The sequence below is a fragment of the Rhineura floridana genome, chromosome 4, assembly GCF_030035675.1.
Source record: "Rhineura floridana isolate rRhiFlo1 chromosome 4, rRhiFlo1.hap2, whole genome shotgun sequence".
Taxonomy (NCBI): domain Eukaryota; kingdom Metazoa; phylum Chordata; class Lepidosauria; order Squamata; family Rhineuridae; genus Rhineura; species Rhineura floridana.
In genome coordinates, this window is record NC_084483.1 from 81,950,207 (window position 1) to 81,968,569 (window position 18,363).

Consider the following 18,363-nt stretch of genomic DNA (forward strand, 5'->3'; position numbering starts at 1 on the left):
TTGGCAAGGAAGGAACATTGAGTGGGTGTTGTTTTTATAAAAGTTTTAGCAAGGAGAAATAGCAGCGATGGGTACAACACAGAAACTAACACACTAGGGCCTTTCCCAGTTCCCGCTGTACTCAACCCTCTGCTCATTTTACTCAACCCTCTGCCATTCTTTAAAACTGCCATTTTTCTCTGTCAATCCCTGCTTCTCTCAAACTTCAATTTTTTCTCTCAGTGTCCCTCAATTTCTGCGTCACTCAAACCTTGACCATTGTTTAAAACAGACACTTTCCTTTAGTGTCCCCCTTTCTTTGCTGTATCAGTTGTCTCTCTCCTCCATTCTTTCGTTGCCTCATGTGAGAGAGATGAAGGATGCAGAGGCTTCAGATATTCCATAGTAACTTCACACAATGTATTTAACTCCTGGTACCATGTGTTGTCTTCAACGTGAAGTTACTGATTCAATGTAGTAATTTAGAACATATATTTTATTAACAAGCCAACACCCATATACATACAAAGTTCTTCAAATGAACTTAGCCTTCTATAACTGAACAGGCTAAATGATAGGCTTGGTTTTAAGATTCTATTCATCTTAAAGATACATCAACATATATGACAATGTGTGCATGTGTGTGCAAATGGGGCTGCAGAATTGGAGAGAGGGGAGGAGCAATGGATATGGGTGTGGTCTGTGTGCAAGAGGGAGATGAGAGAAGGGAGGAGAAAGGAAGAAAAGAGGCTGAGGGTGAAAATGGTGGTGCAGATGGGGGTTGCAGAAAGGAGGTATGGGAATCAGGATGAAGATGAAAGCAGGACTGCAGAACAGGAGGGGATGGTGGCTTCATAACTAGGTGGAAGGTGAAAATGGTTCTTAGTAGTTGCATTGTGTAGGAGGAGGAAGTTGCAGGAGGTTACCATGGGGGATTGTCTATGTGCAACAGGGAGTTGCACAACAGGAGGAGGAGGCATGGACATGGGGATGAATGGGTTAGGAAAGTGAAAAGAGAGTTTATCAGTTGCATGGGGTAGGAGGGGGAAGCTCTAGAGTAGTAGTTCCCAACCTAGGGGTTGGAAGTCATCCCAGGGGAGTCACAAAGAGCCAAAAGAGGGATTATTTGCTAAGTTAAAATCAATTAATGGCTGGTCTGTGCACCACCAACCTGCAAGCCTGTACTGCATGTGCATGCAGCTGCCTCCCCCTCCCCTTCCTTCCAGCCAGCACAGTCACTTCCTGCCACACAGAGAGGTGAGCAGCATGGCATGCAAGTGAGGCTCCAGCGCCTCTCTCCCTCTTTTGTCAGCCACAGTGAGGGAAGATTGATTGAGCTGATTGGCTCTGGCTGTAGAGATAGAGGGACCCCAGGAGGGGGTCACCTGCCAAAAAAGTAGTAGGATGGAGTCCCAGAGCATCCCCCACAAATACACACCTGAGCACTCATTAAAAAATTACTGTATAGTTAACTTATAGTACAACATATACATGTCTACTCAGAAATAAGTCTCTTCATATTTAATGTGACTTACTCCCAGGTAAATCAAATTATATTAATCAGACCAGATTACGGTTTTGTTGAAGCTTTAAACTGTGCTACTTTGGACGGGGGGAGACATGGGGCTTTATCCTACAATGATGCATCATTCTGGTTAAAGGAAGTAAAAAATTTATGTCTATAATACAAGGATGTAGGCTGCAATCCTAACTAGGTCTACTCAGAAGTAAGTCATAGAGAATTCAGTGGAGCTTACTTCCAAATAAGCACATTTAGGACTGCAGCCAATCTCCTTTTGCAGCCATTTTAATTCTGCCTTCTATATCTTCACAACAGCCACATGCAGTAGGTTAGGCTGAGAGCTGGTGGCTGGCCCAGTGAAGTAAGTGAGCAAAAAATAATACTTATAATAATAAGTAAGTTTTACAATGTGAAATTGCACATGCTTTCAGTGTGTTTTTTTACAGTTCTATATGTTCATTTTAATTTTTTTTATTTTAAATTATGTTATCCAATTTTATTGTTTTTACTCGTGAGTTCTTTGTATGGTTTAGGGTTGGCATTGGGGGAGAGCAGGGCTCTTGTGCCTTTAACAGCTGTGTGGCAGGCAAAAATAAAATATAAATTCAGTTAAGCCTTTTCTATTATAGTGATACAATTATGGGGAAAGTTTCATGGGTTGACATTCTGTCTGCCAGACATAATATTATTATTGTCAGAGGTAATTTCCTAATCCAAGTGCTGAAGATGGGGCATCGTTGTATACAGATGGAACACTTAAAACCAGAGTCCAAATGCCCTGGCATCGACCAGGCTCTGTTCACCACTCTGGGTGGTTTACTTTTATCTCCTTCCTTTCGTTTCCTTCAAAATGTGTTAAAAGTTGTTTATATTGCTGTAACCTGCCCTGGGGCCTTCTGGTGAAGGGAAGGTAGTAAATATCATCATCATTATATTTGTTGTTGTGATGAATTGAAAGTGACGTTATTTAACACTTCATTAAGTATTTTTTCAATTCACAGAAATGAAAAATACAACAATTTGCATGAGGGGGCTGCGAACATTTTTGAGGCTTCAAAGGAGGTCCTGTACTCATAAAAGTTGGGAACCACTGTTAATAGGGGGGAGTGGGTTTTGATGAGCAGAGTGAACAGGGGCACAGCCCCAGTTAATGTAATGTTGTTGTTATCTTCATCATAATCACCACAACCACAATTTCTAAAGCACTTTTCCAGTGTACAAAGTATTTTCCCATTTTTTTTATCTCAATCAAGTCTCTTGGCTCCTTGATTTCTTTGCATTGGCTATTTCTCACATTAAGCAAGAAATGACCCAGATTTTCCATGGATATATGCTCAACAAAGAGCTCCAGTCAATTACATGTACATCTGTATGAAAGACAGGTTACCAAACATTCTTTGTTATGTTACTGTTTTCTGTTTTAAGCTGCACATGGTGTATGCCCAAAAGCCATAATAAGTGAAGAGATTGTAACCCTCCAGAAAAACTAATCTGGGAAAATGAAAGGATGGCAAAAAGCATTATTATGAGAAAAAGGATTTTGCTGAACACATTAACCATTAAAATACTGAGACTGAAAGCTGAGGAAGGGAGGGAGGTAGCAAGAAATATTTTGGGTAAATACTTTGTACCCACCTCTCACTACCCTTTGGTGTCATCCCTAAGCCCTGAGACCATTTGCAATCTTCTAACATCAGGATTTATCTTAGAAATGACCACCGGAATTCTGGAGCTCAAGGCACAACATTGATCAGTTGTGGGGAAGTTGTGGCCCTCCAGATGTTGTTTTACTCCAGCTCTCATCAGCTACAGCCAGCATAATTCATGATCAGGGATGAAGTAGTCCAGCAAAATCTGGAGGGCCACCCATTCCCATCCCTGCCCTAGATCACAGTACAACTAAGTTGCAAAGTCCATCCTCACCTACTCCACCTCTTTTCATGCATTACTTGATTCTCTCAGCCCTGCCACCAATTTCTTCCTACTTTGGTCAATGATTTACATCTCCCCTGTGCCTGTCCTTCTGCAAGATCAGCCACCCACAATGCATATCTGCACCTTTAACATTGGAGAACTTTCCACATGCATTTTCAAGGCAGCTAGTTTTGGATGTTAGTCTGTTGAACAATGCTGACCTATGCAGAATCTCAGGTTTTTACATTCCTTACAGGTAAACAACTTCTCAATACACCTAAATAGTCTGGGATAGTCTCAATACACCTAAATAGCCTGAGCTGGTAACATTCTAATTCTGCATCAGGTAATTACAAAACTTCAGCAGCCTCAGTAGTGGAAGCAGTACCTTGGTCAAAGGAGGAGATTAATGTTATGTTACATTAGTACATATATTTCAGGTTATTGATGTTATTGCTGCATTCACAGAGCAGATTCTCACTCGTGGTAGATAAGATACTAAGCTAAGGACTGAATCTATGGGTTTAGCTGGAAAGGCCAGCAACAGGAGAGATGACAGGATCATAAATAATGCATGGGAGTTGAGCATCCCAGTTGAGATGGGAAAACAAGCAGACAGGAATATTTGATAATAGTTTTTCCTAGCAACCTTCTTCCTTTAAGACACACAGTTCAACACATTTTTGGGGTAACTGTCCCAAAACATTTCATAATCAATGCTTCCATCTTTTGCAGAGATATTTCATTTTCATCTTTCTTTTGGTGATAATGAAAAGTAGTTTTATTCGGAATGCTTTTTTTAAAACAATGTAAATGGAAAGGCTGTCATACACACAGTGTCAAGGGAAGTATGGCCATTTCTCTAAAAATGGGTGGGTGAATCTTCCATGATAATTCCAGTTGCAGATTCTACAACATGCATCATATCATTTAAACATTTACTCACTCTACACATGCTGTTTTCCTTTCAGAACATAATGGGGGGGGGGAAGCAAAATGCTATGGAATAGAAAGAATAAAAACTACCCATGCAGCACAAACCTGTCAATGTTTAATCAGAAGAATGTTCAACTATGTTGGCTTAATCTAGGTAAGTGCACAGGACTATAGCAGGTGAAGGGAACCTTTGGCCTCCAGATGTTGCTGAACCACAACTTCCATCATCCGTAGCCATCGACCAACCTTGCTGGGGCTGATGGGAATTGTAGTTCAGCAACATCTGGAAGACCAAAGGTTCACCACTCCTGAACTTAGATAACTATTTCACACAGTGAGGTAGCTGCAGTGGAAATACATGTGAACAGAGGCTGCGCTATCATGAGCCAAAATGAACTTCTTGGCTCACGCTGGAGACTGGGAGAGGAAACAATTCACACCTTCCATCCACCATCCACAAAGCTGCAGGCAGCTAGTTTGTTTCCCTGCTTCAACCAGCTGCCATTAGGGCTGCCTGCCCCCTGCTGAATAACCATCCTTAGGTTTATGCAACCCCTGTCATCCGCTATGGAGTGGCCAGCAGCAATTGTGGCCTAGGACTCTAGGAATGCCTCTGCCACTTTGCCACAATGAGCAATACTGTAACAAAGCAGCAGCAGCGGCTGCTACAGACCTCTCTGGCACCATCTTGGAAGGTTGCCCATGCCTCAGTCTGTGCTGTCACCACTTTGCTGCAGTAGCAGCAAATACCATTTAAAATGTAACAGGAGGCAACTCTTAAATTTTACAATGAAGCAAAGTAAAAATAGCACAGGTGTTCTCCATAGCCATCTTGCCCCATCATGCCTTGTTCTGAGGAAGGACCTTATGTTGCAAAATAGGAGTGTCCAATGCAACATTTGCTGCAACATCTTGGGATCAGTTTCAGTTTATGTGGCCTGATGACGTGGACAAGGTGCATGCGATGATGCGGCCAGCAACATGTCTTCTCGACCCTTGCCCTTACTAGTTTATTAAAGCTTGCAGAGAGGGTATGACCAAGTGGATCTTTGAAGGAGGTGGTGGTCCCAACCACCCTGAAAGAGGTGGTGATCCGACTGCTTCTGAGAAAGCCCACCCTGTATCTATTGGTTTGTGACCACTACCTCCCAGTTACAAATACCCCTTTTTAGGGAAGGTGATTGAGAGGATTATGATGCAGCAATTGCAAGTACTTTGGATGAAACAGATTGTCTTGACCCATTCCAATCTGGGTTCAGGCCTGGATATGGGACTGAATCGGCCTTGATTGCCCTGACCTTTATTGGGACAATGGGACCTTGTTATTATTTGATCTCTCAAATTGACCATGGTATCCTTCTGAGCTGACTTAGTTAGATGGGTATTGCAGGCACTATTTTACAGTGGTTCTGATCCTGTCTTCAGGGTCAGTTTCACAGAATAGCATTGGGTGATTGTTTGTCGCCCCCCTGGCAGTTGTGCTGCAGGGTACCATCTTGTCCCCCATGCTGTTTAACATCTATATGAAGCTGTTGGAAGAGGTCATCAGTAGATTTGGAGTGAGGTGTTATCACTAATGATACTCATCTCTATTTCTTGGTAACATTTGAATCAGGAGAGGCCACTTGGAGTGATGCTTGGACTTGATGGTGGGCTAGATGAGAGCCAATAAACTGACTCTGAATCTTAGCAAGACAGAGGCACTGTGGGTAGGTGGTTCCCAAGCCCAGATAATTGGTCAATTACCTGCTTAAATGGGGTCATACTCCCTCTGAAAGAGCAGGTGCATGGTCTGGTGGTGCTCCTGGATCCATCTTTATCACTAAAGTCTCAGGTGACCTCAGTGGCTAGGCTTCTGGACCGGGATAATCCGACAACTGTTGTCCATGAACTGGTAACCTCAAGGCTGAATTACTGTAATGCACTCTATGTGAGGCTGACCTTGAGGTTAGTCCAGTAGCTGCACTGGTGCAAAACGTGGGGGCAGGATATTGCCAACATGTTACCCTGCTGCTGAAAGAATTGCACTGGCTTCTAGTTAGCTACTGGGCAAAGTTCAAGGTGCTGTTTTTTGTGCATAAAGCCCTATACAGCTTGGGACCAGGATACCTGAAAGATTGTCTTATCCCTTATGAACCCAATCGATCATTGCACTTCACAGGTGAAGGCCTCCTATAGATAGCATCTCATCAGGAGCTCTATTCTTCGCAACATAGGAAGGGGACCTTTAGTGCGGTGGTATTGACCCTTTGGCATTTATTCCCCTGAAATATTAGACAGGCACCATCTGTGTTGTCTTATTAGCATCTATTGAAAACCTTCTTCTTTCAACAAGCCTTTTAAGGAGAGACCTTATCCCAGTCTGCATCTGTGCTGGAATTCTTGTTTTAGGATCTTGTTAAAGATGTTTTGTTTTTAAGATGTTGTTAAATATGTTTTTAGTATTTTATCACTAGTTGTTTTGTGCCCTGGGCCCCTTTTGGGAGAAAGGGTGGGATACATATTTTTATCACTAAGGAATAATTTAGAAATGTCTTCATTTTTTTCAGTGTAATTTTGTCTGTCACAGGGGGTGACCTTCTATTTAACTTTCCAGTGAAGTGATTCATTGCATATCTAATGCTTAGACAGGAAATATTTATGCTGTAGTACTGATATAAGCTTAGTAATAATAAAAAATAAAATAAAATATGGAAACCAAATATAAGTTGAGCCCTACTGGATCAAGCCAAAGGCCCATCTAGTGCAGCATTCTGTTCTGACAATATCTAACCAAATGCCTATGGGAAGCCCATAAGCAGCACTGTTCCCACATTTGATGTTAGCATACTGCCCCAGAGGCTGGACTTTCACAATGCCCAAGCATGTGAAGAATTGGGTAGCAAGCTTAAGTATTCTCAACAGTTTACAGTGCATACCTATACATGCCCATTCAGAAGTAAGCCCCATTGTGTTATATGTAACTTACTTCCGGGTACGTGAGTATAGGATTGCAGTCGTAGTGTGTTACAAGTAACACAAACATAAGGATCAATGTTCTGGAGCAGATCAAAAGGTCCATCTAGTATTGTTCCCTCAGCAGTTGGAAGATCCCAACGAAGCTCAAACGCAGAGAATTATGAGGATAGTCATGAGTCAGATATACATTGAGTTAGATTCTGCATTCATTTGTGCTCTGCATCATACTGCAATGCACCTACTATTATCATTGTTTATTTATTTATTAGATTTATATCTCACCCTTTAGACATTCTTTATTGTTTAAAGATAGGTAGGTAGGTAGGTAAGTAGGTAGATTGATCACAGACAGATAAGGAAGAATTGGCTAAAATGAAATTTCAGCAGGGAGATATGAAACCAGGTCTCTGAACAATGGTGGCAGTGGCAGCTTTTTTAACTCTTGGGGGAGGGTCATAGCTCAGAAGTAGAGCCTTTGTTTTCCATGCAAAAAGGCCCAGGTTCAATCCCAGGCATCTCCAGGTAGGCTTGATATCTGGGAGAGCTGCTGCCAGACAATGTAGGCAATACTGACCCAGACAGACTAACAGTTTGTCTCAGTATAATGCAGCGTCCTGTGTTCCTCTAAAAAAAGAAAAACAAATCCCTTTATTTTCCAGCAAAAGAGCTTTTGGTGATCCAAAACTATTTTATTTTCCCCAAAATGTTCTGCATGGCACATTGCTCCAGAGCATTGAAAGGAAACAAATGGCACACGGCACACAAAAATAGATGGACAGGATCTTTATCTAGTAGCCTGGCTAAAAGACCCCCCCACCATCCTCCCCCCAGGCCTGTATTGTTAACTTGACTATAGGAAAGCCTGTGCCTGAAAACCACAGCCCCCAGCTTTTGTAGTCAACCAGCAATACTTGATTGTTTTGTTCACCATCACATTATGAACAAATACATACAAAATGGGCACTGATTATTTTCCCCATGAAATAGAGTGTGATGTAGCATGTGCTGTTCGGTTAGCAGCTAGAATGATGTTATTTCTGTAGCACATCAAATGATGCCGGCATTTGCAGGACATTATAGCAGCTCTTCTTTCACCTTTATGCCTTCCTCTCTGTGCTATCTCCCCTTCAGGGAGCTTACTCGTAATGTTATTACAAATGGATATGAACTGTGTATAAATTAAGAAAGAGAAATTTGGTGATATTTCTTAATGTATTTTAATAGACCCAACGTAGGCATGATTAAGTGCATAAGCCATGGAGTTAAAATTATTTGCAATTGAAGTTAAAAAAAATAATTTTATCATTTATTTGACACAACATAGCATAAGTTGCTCTTTAGTTTCATTGTCTGGGAGGGGGGCTTAATTTTCAATTGCTCATAGGTTTACATCTTATCTTACACCATAATGGCAAAATTAATGGGATAAAAGTACTGCATTCAAAGACAAATTATCATTTCGCTGATCTACTTCCCTGAGTGCAAATTCCCTCTTCTCCCATTAAAAGCTTTACAGCCATAAAATAATACTGGCAACTAAAATTGTGTTTCCTTTCTTAGGCCACAAATTTATCATTTATTCTGTCTGTAATGCCCATGTATAAATCCAGCCGTTCTGAAGCTTTTTTTCTGATCATGTGATGCATATTTTGGCATTGTTGCATGTCTGGATTTCTTCCATAGAACTTTAATTTTGTGGTTCAGTGACTATAAGTAAGAGTTCTCCCATAAGGGCTTGTACTTAAAACAGCAAGGGATATATGTTGTTTCCTGAAACAGCTGATATTATGCTCATGATGGCAGTGACTGGTTATGCTCCATAAAGTGTCTTTCTTTCTCCACAAAATCTCTGGTTTCTTAGCAATCTAGAAACTTTTTCAGGAGACAAACTGAAACATAGCAACTGGAAATAAGACTTTAAAAATACAGAGACATTTTATTTTTCTGGGGTATGAAGAGACGCACTTGTAATAGACCATGCAAAGTGAAAAATAAATAAGCATTTGCTACCAAAAAATAAAATAAAATACTGATCCATTCCTGTGCTGCAGTCGATTATAGGACTGGGCATCATTGCTGGCTTTATTAGGCAAAATGAGGCAACTGCATATGATGGGGGGCAGCTTTCCTCTCAGTTGGATGAGTTTCTAGGTTCATGAAAGATGCTATCCCACTTAGGGTTGCCAGGTCAGAAGCATCCCAAAACCTAAGATTTGAGGGGCGGGCCCTAGTAATGTCATGGGGCAGCCTGAATGATGTCACGGGGTGGGCCCGAATGATGTCACGGGGCGGGGGCGAGTGATGTCATTAGGCATGATACATTAAGCATCAATCACAGTTGCTTGGACCATACAATTAAAAAAAAAATCTGACTGTACCCTCAGCTGTACCCTCTCCGTGTGTAGTTTTGGCCTGAAGTCCACAGTCCCTCCTGCTATGCTGTTGTTGTTGTTGTTGTTGTTGTTACTATTATTACTAGAATTAGACATCATGCACAGAGTAAATTCTTAAAGGACACCACCTAAACGATTCTAATATTGCAATGGCACAGCTACATATAAAAGCATATTATTAAGCATAGGCCTCAGATGGGGCATTAATTGGACAATTACTGGACACCACCTATCTCCTCGAAATCACAATGTTCTTTTGTATATTTTCCAATTCATTCTCTTACCTGATTTTATGAGTTGGGAGCAAATGGTGTTACTTTATGGATTCCACATACATATGCATAACTTGATTTATCTATACCCAGCAGTAGTCAGTAGGGAGGAATAGTGCTGCTGCACATCTGTCCTCCCATCAGCAGTGTCACTGTTGCTTACTAGGAGGCAGAAGGGCAAGGCAGTGAGAAGGCTGGTGATGTGTGGGCATACTAGTGGAAGTGTCAGATTGCATCTACATTCTGACCTCCCCACTGCCTCAGCCCTCTGCTCCAATAAGTGACATAATTCCTTTCCACCTGCTGATAATGTCTACACATGGTTATTGTACCCTTGACAATTGCTATATTTTTGACAATTTTTCCATCTTGTGTCACAGATTCACACATGCAAGTCATCACTGTACATTGCAGTAGTTGGATTGTGGTGGATATATGAAGTCTGCATGTACATATGTTTCAGTAAACCAGTGATGAACGTGCACATATGAATTGGCCCTGTAACAACCAAGGATGTTGATTGATATACACTATCTGGTACTCTTATTCATAGAAGAACTTTCCACAGATAATAATAGAATGGTGTTTGTTGAAGTTATAATTAGAGAGATTTTTACACTGTGAACCACTGAAATTTAAAATTTGACAATCCTTAGGATGACACAGGAACACAGGAAGCTGTCTTATACTGAGTCAGATCATTGATATGTCTAGCTTAGTATCGTCTACACTGACTGGCAGTGGATCTCCAGGATTTCAGACAGAACTCTCTCCCAGCACTACTTGCAGATGCTGTGGACTACACCTGGGACCTTCTGCATGGAAAGCAGATACTCGATCACTGAGTTATGGTCCTTCTCTGTCCATGTGAGATTTTACGTCATGTCAAAAAAAGCCCACAAGTAGTTTTAATGTGCTAATATACTTCAGTACACTGTATCAAGAACACAATATTAAGAAAGGGTATACAAATATCTGTACTAGGAGACTTGTAAGAATATACGGTCAGGATTCATTCTGTTTCCTTGGAAACTTGTCCTGAAACCAGGGGATCCATCTTGAGTGATGTTTTAAGAGCACAGATTAAAAGTTAGCACAGAATGGGAGGTGTAATTTATTCCATCTTGATCTAGGTAGTTCTCTTGGCATAATGAGCTTTTAAATCTCATTATTTAAGTTGAAGCATTAGAACCACCCAGTCCTGAAGTGAATGGAATAGCACATATCATCCACAGGAGGACCTTCAGGCTGTTCTCAAGTGGACAATATTCCCAAAAATAATTTGAGTGAATAATAATATAAGGAGCGCTTCCAGAAATAACATCAGTTCAGTTTTCATGAACTATTAATCATGTCTGATTTAATGGGATCATTACATTTGGCATTCTGCATGTGTTAATAGCATCTAATGCACAGATGCTTTTTTTTGACTGTTGAATGAATAATGATCTGGGACTCAGGTTTTCTTAATGGCCCCTTAATATCAACTACTTTGGCAAAATATGAAAATGAAAAAAATGACATTTATTTTATATTAGCAATGTAGAAAATGCATACATCCATAATCAAGGTACACATTTTACAATGTGGTCTTAATGGCTTCTATTGAAGAGGAGATTATTATGAGGAGTTGGTCTTCCAGAAATGAGAGAAAAAGAGGGGGGAAATGTTAGGATGGGGGTAGTAATTTAAAGAACATAAACAGGCTATCTCAGTTTGGAAATAACAATTCTAGAAACTTGGAAAACTAAAGAAATCAGCAAAGCCAGGTCATCAATCAGATATCTATATATTACACATTGAAATGTTCAAAGAAATCAAAAGCACATTAGATGCAGGACACATACACAGGTACAAGTGGGCATTAGTGGAGAATCATTATTAGGTGTGCAATATATGTATGAGTGGCTTTGCAGGGCAAGAAGAAAGTACCTCTATAGTTTAGAGCATTTGTAGCAAGTATGCCACAAGTCAAGTCCAAAGTTCTCCTGTAGTTTCACTTTAGTGTGTCTCCTTATGCAGCCCTCTGAACCATGGTACAATTTTACACAGGCCCAGTGCCAACGTGTATCTTGTTCTGCTGGGGCTTGGGGCTCATAGGAAAAGTGGAAGAGAGGCAAAGCAGGCTCAGGCAAAAGGTCAAGACAAATCTCTAAGCAGGTCAGGACCCCGGGCAGCCCCTGCTGGCTGAACTTTCAGCAAAAATCTGTGGCCATCTGAGGCCTTCTGTCGAGTAGCGAGGCCTGGACTGCACTTGGCTCCAATTCCTTGAGGAGCCCACCATGCATAGCTGAAAAGACCTAACAGGTGCTGAGTTCTATGTTGTGGAAGGGATGAAGATAGGGTTGCAGTGTCTCTGGTTTTCACCCAGGGATTCTGTTTTTTTGGGGATACTCTGAGCTTTTATTTTTTTAAAAAAAATAAAATTTGTAGGTGGTCTGCTTCAAGAGATTTACACTGAATGTCACCCCCCCAGCAACTTCTGTTAAATGAGCTAGCAGCTGGCTCATCTAATCCTCACCCTTTCAGGTTTTTAGCCAATAGTGATGTCAGGGTTATGAATGACAAGGTATTTCTTGACATCCTGGCAGTAGCCAGAACCCATTGCAAGTCATGAAAACAGCTTCATTTTCCTGCTTATGTGCACATCAGGAGTTGAGTAAGTTTATAGCTTGCAGCAGTGGCATACAAGAGTGCCCTTTTCTCTGAATGCATTCTGCACAATAATTGGAGATCTAGAACAGAAGATCACAGCAGGATCTTGGTAGGCATGCACAGTAAAAACTCAGTTATGATTATAATAAAAGTATACATGCAGGGTTTTTTTAATTACTTGCAAAAATAGCTTGTTATACATTTTACCTTTCAAATAATCTTTGAACAGAAATTTGAAAGAAGTGTACACACATTTTATGATGCCATTACAATGTGTTTTACTTTTCTAATTATAAGGAAACAAACAAGTTTAAATTTTCTTGGGCTGTTAAAGAGGGCAGTTTATGTGTCTATTCATAGTCTGTTTTGAAAACCTTCCCAATATGGAGCTTTAATCCTACACTCACTTTTCTGGGAGTAAATCTCCAATGCTAATTCCATATGCCTGGGAGCAAAACCCATTGAATTCAATAGGACTTACTTTTGAGTAAAAATGGTTAGGATGGTGCTGTAAATAATGGGACTTTTCAGTGAACATAGCAAATGATTGTGTTGTAAACCTTTCTCTTCCCTTCTAATCCTGTTTTTAAGCAGTTAGGCAGGGCTTATTTAGGTGGCACTGCTTTTATTTGGTAGGAAAATAATACTGACTTTTTAAAGAAAATATTCTGCATTGACCAACTGGTTTTGACAATAAACTATTATATGGGGTCTATGTATTTTTACATCTCCAGTGTGTGTGTGTGTGTAGAGTCTTTCCAATGACCCTGTGAGGTAGGGTTGCCAATTGGAAACTAAGGTAGCTCACTATAAGAACTAAATCCATTTAAAATCAAATAAACATAAAAATAAGTATAAAACAGTTGCAAAACAGCTTAAAGTGGCATGATTCTGAATTTTGGGTTGGGTGAATGAAGTTCCTTATCACTGGAGGTTGCAGCCTTCTGAACACTTCCCTGTTCAAGTAAGCCCTATTGAATACATTGGGACTTGCTTCTGAGTAAACATGCATAGGATTGCACTATAAATATATTTACAGGTTGTGGAAATAATAAATACATTTGACATTCATTGCTTATATAAATACTTCTTCCTACTATGTCTCAACAAGTATCTGATTTCACACTATGGTTGTACATTATTATTTCCTCTACATTTTAAATGTGCCCTTCTTCCTTGGGGTGGCCATAGTCTGCCTGTGTTGTTTTCACCCTGAGGGGCAGATTAGGATGAGAGATGGTGAGTAGCCCATGGTCACCCAGTAAACTTTGTAGCTGATTTCCATTTTAAAAAATTAATTAAAATGATTTATATGCAGGCAAAGTTTATGAAGTAATGGAGATCCACACAATACATTTAAAGCACATCCAACTTCCCCCCAAGAATCCTTGGAAGTGTAGTTCCCCCCTCACAGTTATTGTTCCCATCACCCTTAACAAACTACAGTTCCCATGATTTTGTGGTGGGCTTCATGGGCTTCATGTGTGTTGAGTGTGCTTTAAATGCATGGTGTGGATCTGCCCTAGGTATGCTGTGCATTCATTAGTGAATTGTAAAGAACAATTTTAAAAAACAATTTTAAAACGGGGGAAGGGCTGTAGCTCAGTGGTAGGGCACATGCTTTGCATGCAAAGGTCCAAAATCCAATCTCTGGAAAAGACAATTGCCTGGAATCCTGGAGGATCAATGCTACTCCATGTCATTGATACTGAACTAGATGGTGCCAAATGGCCTGAGTTGGTATAAAGCAGATCCCTTTGTTCCTAAAAGATAAAAGAGACCCAACGGCCACTGTGAATCCAACGTGTATTTATGTATTATATTTACAACATTTATATACCACTTTATTATGAACAAAAACAAAAGATAAAATTCAGAAAACAATGTAAAATTATTTCATGGAGAATAAGGAAGGGATTTCAAGTGCGTTGCTATGGGAAGCTAAGAAGGAAGTAGTGAGGGGCATATGTATTAAAGAATATAGTATTTTAAGGAAAAACAGAAGGGAAGATGTTCAAAAATTGGAAAAAGAGATAGAAGCATTGGCAAGGGAATATAAAAGAACAGGATCAAGCAGGAAATACAGACAGCTAGAATGAAAAAGAAGGGAATTAGACCTTTTAGACACAAGCAAAGTAATGATTAATTTACTGTGTTTGAAACAGTAATATTATGAATATGGAGGAAAGTGTTCCAGGTTATTAGTACAAAGAACTAAAAAGAAAAGGGAAAAAGCAAGAGTACATTGTTTAGTTAGAAAAGATAAAACTAATTTGTATTCTGCAGCAGACAAAGAGTTTCTGAATTTTTATAAAAAAATTATATAGATCTATAAAACCCTCTCCAGAAAAGATAGTTAAATTTTTAGATTCTATAGTTTTACCACAGGTATTACAGGAGGATAAAGAAATGATAGAGAATTGGATATCCAAGGAGATGGAAGAGGTTATAAAGCAATGAAAAACTGGAAAGGTTCCAGGTCCCAACGGATATTACAAAACATTTTAAAACCTCCTTATTCCCTATTTAGTGAGATTATGTAACAATACAATGAAGGGAGCCTCACTACCAAGAACATGGCTAGAATCAAAAATTGTTACAATTCCAAAGCCATTTAGGGATCCAACAAAAGTTGACTCTTATTGACCAATTTCATTAATTAATCAAGACTAAGATACTTACTGCAGTAATGGCTAATAGGTTAAAGAAGATATTAACAAAGGCGATCGGCTTAGAACAAACAGGATTTGTCCCACGTAGACAAATGGCAGATTCTATTAATAAAATTATTCATTATAGCAAAATGTCCTCCTCCCCGATGGCAGTATTAGCCCTAGATGTATTTAAAGCCTTTGATTGTCTGGAATGGGGGTTTCTGATTGAGGTGATAACAAGAATGGGGTTTGGCTTGAAATTTAAAGGGTTGATTGAACTTTTTCTGTCCCCCCCCTCCAGTCCTATTTTAAAGCAAGTAGGCAGGGCTTACTTAGGTATTACAATTTTTGTTCTGTGGGAAACTAATACTAATTTTTTAAAAACTAATACTGATTTTTCTGCAATGACCAACTGGTTTGACAATAAACTATTATATGGCCTGTATGTATTTATACATCTGCAGTGTGTGCGTGTGCGTGTATGGAGTCTTTCCAACAACCCTGTAAGGTAGGGTTGGAAACCAAGGCAGCTCACAACAAGAAATAAAGCCATTTAAAATCCAATAACCATAAAAACAAGTATAAACAGTTGCAAAACAGCATAAAGTGGCATGATTCGGAATTTTGGGTTGTGTGAATGAAGTTGCTTATCACTTGAGGTTGCATTTCTGTCCCTGTTTGAGTAAGCCCCACTGAATACACTGGGACTTGCTTCTGAATAAATAAACCTAGGATTGCACTATAAATATCTTTACAGTTTGTGTAAATAATAAATATATTTGATAGTCACGCTTATATAAATATTTCTTCATTTATCATATTTTTGGTTTTTGGTTAGGAATCCTGACTAGTTGTGAGATGCTTAGTTTTCTGCCTTACTCATAGGAATCTTGTTGTGGTTGGCATGGTGTTGCATTTAAGAAATCATGGTACGAAATGGTCTGAATCAGTATAAGGCAGATTCCTTGGTTCCTAAAAGTGGGAAGAGACTCAAGGGCCACAGTGACTCCAACATTTATTTATGTATTTTTATTTACAACATTTATATACTGCTTTATTGTAAAAAATCTCAAAGCAGTTTACAGAAAGAATTAAAACAATAACGTTATTGGCAAAAGCGTTAAGGACAGATACTTAAAAACATTCAAAATAATAAAACCAACAATGAGTTAAAAACAGATTTAAAAACACAATAGCTTCCACATGCCTGGAGAGGCTTGCCTCAAGAAAACTGATTTTAGCAGGTGCTGAAAAGAGGCGTCTGCCTAATGTCAATAGGAAAGGAGTTCCAAAGCGTAGGTGCTGCCACTTTACAGGAATGATTTCTTACAAGAGCAGAACAAGTACTGTACTATGTGACACCCATAACATGGAAAGCACAGCTTGAACTTGGCCTGGTAGCAAATCAGCAACCAATGCAGATTTCAGAGCAGAGGTATTATGTGCTGATAGGATCTCACTCATGTCAGCAATTGTGCTGCAGCATTCTGCATTAACTGCAGTCCCCAGGTCAGGTTGTGCTGCATGGGGATTTCTGTGACCTTGGCTGACTGGCTGCTAGGATTTTTTTAGTTTGGGTTTTTGGTTATGAATCCTGACTGGTTGTGGGATGCTGAGTTTTCTGCCTTACTCATAGGAATCTTGTTGTGGTTGGTATGGTATTACATTTAGGAAAGTGTTACTGCCTTTTGTGTTGTTTTTTTTCCTATTTGCATTTCATTTATCTTTAACCTCACTCCATTACAGCCATAGAAGCAACAGCAGCATATGCAAGATAATTAACTCCCATTAGTGATAAGAGCAAGAATTTATAATTATTATTTTAATTAAAACAAGAGGCTTATGAGTACTTTGAAGAGGACCAGATATTTATTTTCTTTCTGAGCCCAGGACTGGGGCAAGGACTGGGTCTTTCATGATGCCTGGGGGGGGGGAGCAGGAAAGTAGTCGGTAAGACAGACATCCTGGCATTGGTAATCTAATTAGCAGGTATGTGTGGGGCTGTTGCACACTTCCAGGCCCAGAATCATTTTGAGTATGGAGGTGGAAACTGTGTAGATGTGGTTGATCAAAGGGAGAAGAAATTTTGAGTTAAGGAAAGCTCTGCTTTTATAAAACCTAAGAAACATACAGATACTTTGAATGTCTGAGTGCCTGCACCAGTGGAATACTGGAGGAACTTGTAAAACTTGCTGCAACAGTATTTAGAATGGAGCATGTTGTGTGAAAGACTCCTTTTCCTAACATTTTGGCTTCTTGTTTTTCTCCACCCACCACATCTCTGAAATATATCGTATATGTAATGGTTAACCATACTAAAAAATGTAAATAAGTTTATTTCGGTCAATGACCAGCAAAGGTTAACCATACTGCTGCCCTGGCTTACTTTATGTTTGTTGCTATTTTGTGTTTTTATTATGTTTGTATATTGATTGTGTATTTTTATTGTTTTTATTATATTTGTAAGCTGTGCTGAGCTCTGTTTTTAATAGCAGAAGGGCAGGATATAAATCCTCTTAATCAATCAAGGCTGAAAATGTTGCTTTTTAAAAAAAGATTTCTCACATCTTTCCCCAGTTTTTGGTGATAATTCCTCGGCACAAAAACAAAACAACTGGACAATCCCAATATGCAAATATTTGCATAATATGCAAATAATATGCAAATAATATGCATAATATGCAAAATAGCCTGCCCGGATTTGTGGAACTGGAATATGGCAACCCTAGGTAGGATGGAATCGGGTTAGAGGGTGTTGTGTTTAATAGGTGATTTCGGCTAATTGGCTAATTTGACGAGGTTAAGCTTCATTCCCTGAGTGGGTTTAGGTTGTCTAGTCACTTGTACTGCTAGGTGTGGGAAGGGAAGTAGGTAAGAACAGCTGGGGGCACCCTTAGGCACCTTTGGAGGTGATTGGTGGTTCTGGAGGTCTGCCAGGAAGGGCTTTACAGCCCGAGGGCAGGATATAGACTGCTTCTTGGGCCTACTTACCTCATCCACCTGAAGTTGTAAGGCCCAGGGGGGTGACATGGGAAGGCCCCCCTGCTCACCTACAGAGGTAAGCAGAATGGCTTGCTCTT

General features: G+C 39.8%; 1 long non-coding RNA gene across 1 annotated transcript in view; it reads left to right on the plus strand.

Moving 5' to 3' along the window:
* The first annotated feature begins 1,791 nt into the window (after nucleotides 1-1,791).
* Nucleotides 1,792-18,363, plus strand: part of LOC133384369 (uncharacterized) — a 36,100-nt gene continuing 19,528 nt past the window's right edge. The window contains exon 1 of the long non-coding RNA XR_009762534.1: nucleotides 1,792-1,862. This is a non-coding gene — a long non-coding RNA (uncharacterized LOC133384369). The remainder of the gene's footprint in view (nucleotides 1,863-18,363) is intronic.